Source organism: Lathyrus oleraceus, chromosome 7, assembly GCF_024323335.1.
Source record: "Lathyrus oleraceus cultivar Zhongwan6 chromosome 7, CAAS_Psat_ZW6_1.0, whole genome shotgun sequence".
Lineage (NCBI taxonomy): Eukaryota > Viridiplantae > Streptophyta > Magnoliopsida > Fabales > Fabaceae > Lathyrus > Lathyrus oleraceus.
The window spans coordinates 210,998,501-211,004,246 of NC_066585.1; positions in this window are offsets into that span (position 1 = coordinate 210,998,501).

Sequence of the window (5,746 nt, forward strand, 5' to 3'; positions counted from 1 at the left end):
TTAATCCTTAGGAAGGTCCAAGTACAACCCGAATTCTTCTAGCGTGGGGGCTAGCAGAAAATATTGAAATAAGAACACCACATGGATGGATCATAAAATTGAGCCAAAGCAGTGAAAACCTCTACTTTTACAGGGACTCTCGAGAGATCAAGAATCCTCTCATACTTAAGTGTGAACTTCCTCTGAATAGAGTTAGGCATCAGGCCTTGAAGAACCTTTAGGTTTTGAAAATATGGGATCAATGCCTTAATACAAAGAGTTGTCCTTTTATTTGAGTTCATTCTCACAAAGCACCTACAACAAATTTTTAAATCCCCCAAGAAATGGTAAATATATGCAAAAGGCCCATTTTAATGCAGATGGTATAGCGCTATGAATGTCTTTTGGTTTTAAAGTCATTAAGGTTGGGGTAACATGTAAGTATGACCTAGTTAGGGTAGGCTTCTTATGGTAGGTTAGATATAAGTTTAGACTACCCAATCCCCTCACTTGAAGGATATAAAGCTTCTCGTAAGATTATGGTTCTAGAGTCATGGAATATACCTTTGTTTTACCATGAGAAGGAGCATGCCTTCCTACGGTAATCCTTCAGGATAAGCCTCATCCAGGAGAGACCTTAGTAATGACCCTTACGGGTTGATAAGGTCACCATGAGTTGAAGGTATTCTAGAAGAGGTCCCTAGAGTCATGGACCAAATTCAAAGTTTCATCATGAAGAAATGGCAATCTTCTTATGACAAACCCTTTGAATTGATCTACTCTAGGCAGAATCATCGTCAAAGACCCCATGGGATGGGAACCCTAGTAGCCAAGACATGACGACCCCTTACTTAAGCTTATTACTTTTCCTCAAGCCTGGGTTTTGACTTCACACATATAACAATCCCATACACATGATAATAATACAATGAAATATACAACAAAAATATATATGGAAGAAATAGGAAATATAAAAAGAATAAGCAAATAAATAAACTGAAAATAAACAAGCAAACGAAAAACACATAATCCTAAAAACCAAAGGTTGGGATAAACTCTATTTAGGGAGAGTATAAGAACTCCCCAGCAGAGTCGCTAGCTGTCGCGACTGGAAAAATAACATAGTCACCACCATCCTTTATTCGTTCTTAAGGAACAGGAAAATAATGATAAAATCTATAAACTAAGGGTGAGATGCTAGGTTCGGGAATCGGTTAGGTAAGGGGAAGGTACTAGGCACCCATTTACCTCCATTGTACTCAATGGAATCCTCCTATAATTCTAGGGTTATTGCGGGTTTATAAATGTTTGCTTGATTATCAATTAATTGTTAAATATTTGCTATATTTACAGAGAAAATATTTTAAACAGATGGGAGACCCAAAAAGATTTTTTATTATCGTACTCGCTAGAGTTTACAACTATATGCCTACATGTCTTGGCATTAGGCGAGGGATCATAGTACCATAGCTCTTGTAGAAAATAATTGTTTATTTTGTCATTTTTATCCCTTGAAAATTCTCACGTATCGAGGGCGGAGAAATGATTGATTTTTAAAATGCCTCAATACTCTAGGGTAGAGGACTTACAGTTTGAAGTGTGTTGAATTTGATTTTATTCCTTGATGGTTTGTGAAAATAATATTTAATTTATTTTTAAGAAAATAAATTAGTTATTGCATTAGAATATTAGATATAACCCTTATGCCGATTTTGTCCCCGATTTTATCCTTTGAAAATCCTAGACTTTTATCCCACATTCATGTTTATCCCCTTGGTTTTGATTGTAAAAATATAATTTAATTTGATTAAACAATAAATTAAATAAGATGGCATACGATGTATCCCTTATCCCGATTTTATCCCTAACTCCTATCCCATAAAACCTTAATTTTATCTCATGTTTCTTGATTTAATTAACCCTAATTTTATCCCCAATTAATTAAACATGCCTATTATAAATAAATAATCGTAACAAATCCAAAACCACAAATAAATAAATTAAATTATGACATAAATTAAATCATGAATTTATAAATTTAGAGAAAAAACCTAATTATTTTAAATGAATTAATCCTAAGATTAAATAAATGATTTCCCAAATTAATAGTTAATTAAGTAATTAATTAACTAATTAAAACAAGGGGGTGTATTTTAATCAGAATTAGTAATTGGGATATTGGGTAGGGGGTGTTAATAGTAATATAGATAGGACAACTTACCTCTCTGAACCTAGCGTGTCCAGGGTCCACCCAAGAGAGTCAACGGTTGACTCTCAACTGGTGACGTCAGATGGATTAACCTGGGGAGTCTTTGCGATCGCTTAAGGGTCGTTGGATCAGATTACCACAAACAATAAACCAAATGGAAGGCATGATCCAAGTTAAATGTTGGTGCACTGTGTAACCACGCATATAGGTAAGGTCAAACTATGCACATCGCGTGGCCATCAGGAGGCCATGCGTCTTAGGTCTAGTAACGGAAAGGAGGGGTATATATTTGAGTTCTCTTCAGAACTCTCACTTCTTTAATTTCTTTCTCTCTCTTCCTCATTCTTCTCTCCACTTCTCTCTTAATTCTTTCTTTGAACCACCCTTCCCCCCATCGTGTATCCCTAGAAACCACCCCCACCACCATATTTAACCGGAATCTTCATGTTCATCATGAACATGAAGAACACCCAACCCATAAAATCTTCCCCCCACTATATCCCACAGATCTTCGATTGAAGTTCAATCGGGGTCTAGAACTAATGTTCATCTGGGTGATGAACATAAACCCAAAAACTCATCCTTACCCAGAAACCCTTAAATCCCTAACGCCGTATGGGTTCTGAAATGAACCATATGTCCAAACCCTAAGAAACCTAACCACTTCACCTTATACAAATGAACCCTAACCCTAAACCATACACAGGTCTTCATTGTGTTCATCATGATGAAGATGAACCTTTATCATCAACCTCTAACCTTCACTTATACAAATGCTAAACCTACCCAAAATTACCCATATCAATCCTAAATCTTCCCCAAACCATGAATCTCGAACCCCTGAGCCGTAATCAAACATCAAAATAATTGTTTCAACCCTCTAAATCGTAACTTGTAACTTATCCTATCTAAACCCTAATCCCTAACTTTAAACCCCAATCATCATACAAGTAACAACATCAAGTTATCAATAAATTAACAAGCAAGCATAGTTCCACCAACCTACAAAATCGAGGAGTCTTCCGATTAAGAGGTAAATTCTGAATCCTTACTTTTTCCTTTTTCGATTTGGTTGCCTCCTCTTCAACCTTTAACCTCTTCTTTCTATCTCTTTGATGCGAGGTCCTATGAAAGCTAAGCTCATATGCTTAGGGTTTCAGTTTAAAATCCTAATTATCAAGAAACTTGGAGCTTTTGTGAGGGTTTGGGTTATAGCAGCAACAAATTCGGGGTCCCCTTCTCATCTGAAGTTCTATGTATTTATAGATTACGTTTTAGGTTTGCAATTTAATTAGATTGATTTAGTATAGGTAATTTTGAATATGATTGTAATTAGATTGATTTAGGTTAGAAATAAATTCAGGGTTTTTGAATTGTAACAGAAACTGTGATGTATCTGGTCCTGATTTGATTTGTAATTTACGATTTTTACTGTATTGAATGAAAAGGAATATTTGATTGAATTGAGATTTGCAGATTTTCTTATTTACTTTGACATTGATTTTGGCGTAAAATTTAGGGTTTTTGAATTGGAGAAGAAGATGATGGTCATAGGTCATGGGTGATGGACCCGGGTCTTGCCTACCCAGTTGAGTTGTGGACTTGGGTCACTTGCATGACCCAACTGAATTTGGAGTCTGGCTGGGTCAAAACCCAAACAAAATAATAAAACCAATTAGCAACAATAAGACCTTAACCTAATTAATAAATCTAATCTAATATAAACACTTAATGAATTTAATCTGATTAAATTAAATAATCTAATTAATAAAATCAATATTTTATTAATTTAAAAAAAATCTGATTAACTTAATTAATTTGATAAAAACTATTTAGGAAAAAATCCAATTAATCTAACTATACCAATAACTCAATTATATAAAAACCAAAAAACCAATTAATTTAATTAATATCATGAATCAATTTAATTGATTAACTGATGTTTAAACTGCTTGATAATAGTAATTTAATTAATTTAAAAAACTACATAACTTAATAACCCTAATTAATTACCATTTTATTAATTTAATCACATAAAAAAATCAGTTAATTTTATCCCTCATATTAATCAATATTTAATTGATCTAATTAATCATAGGTTAAATAACCATTATATAAACAAAATCTAAATAATCAACCACTAATATAATTCAACTACTAATCTTAATCTAGCTAAATCAGTGGTTAATCAAAATGGGATCAAGGACTTAAAAAGTCAAAACGGTCCCCTTTTGACTTTTTAGGTCATTGGGATTTAGCCGACTGATTTATATGGTCTCTGGAGTGATCTAAATCCTAGGTTAGGAGAAGGTGGTCAATATTTGGGGTACAACACCTCCTGTTAAACTTATAGTATCATTTTGTCAAAGTGCATATTCATGGTTGAAGGATGATATCCTGATTGTAGTAGTTGTTCATTGTAAAGTTGGTATGAGGAGTACATGATTGATGGTTTGCAGTCTTCTTTTGTTTCTTGAGAATATATCTACAAATATAACCAATTACTACTGCAAAGAATTACATGGACCTTTCACCGTGAATTGAATTGATGAGAGTTAATATGGGTTATAAGTTCAAGCCTCTTACGAATAGTTTGAATATTTTTTCATTCCTTAATGTAATGCCTCTTATAAATTGTTATCTAATACAACTATTTTTTCATTTTACAGGCCAAATCATTGAGTTTATTTTGAAGATTGATGTTTGAAATTTTAACTTTTTGAACATTATAACAATTGGTTGAAACATATGTTATATTTTTATTTATTTGTTTCTTCTTATTTTGGATCATTGATATCCTTCGTCAAAAATAAATTATATTTTGTGTAACCATATTGCAAATTTATAGTTGAAAATTTTTCATATTATAATTTTTCTTTATACATTCTCTATTTAGAATAAATGAGTTTTTTTACATGTATATCTCAATATATTATTTCTATGATACCAAAATAAATCTACTTGTGCTGAAGCACGGGTATTTTACTAGTATATCTAAAAAATTAAATTATGATGATATTCTGCATGTCTTCATATTTTACAAACTATTTTATATTTAATTTATTTTCAACACTATCAAAATATACATTTGTGTTTCTTAACTAATTTAGGCAACTAACTATAAATAACTTTGAGATTATCTTTGATAGCCTTTACACCCCTTGCAAACATAGGAGTGAGTAATGATAAACTCCAAGTTTGGATTTATAATTGAAGAGCACGGTTTTAGAGGTAGATTTGGTTAGGTTGTCAGTTGTTTGATCAACTATTAGAGAATATGGTGAACAATTAGCTTCTTCCTTTTAAAAGTTTCCAAAAGAAAAGAAAAGGTAGGTAGAATAACAAGATCCTCCACAAAAAGCTCATGTAAATCTAGAAGATTATGACTACGATATCACCCAACACACTCGGTTTAAGACCTATTCAAGAACATCATAAAGAGACTAAAGCGTGCATAAAAAAAATCAGCTTCTTGGCCCATTATTTTGTTCGAGACTTATGGCATTTACCTCCAGAGTTGTTCGTTGATGATGATGAGAATACTGAAGAGTAATTTTA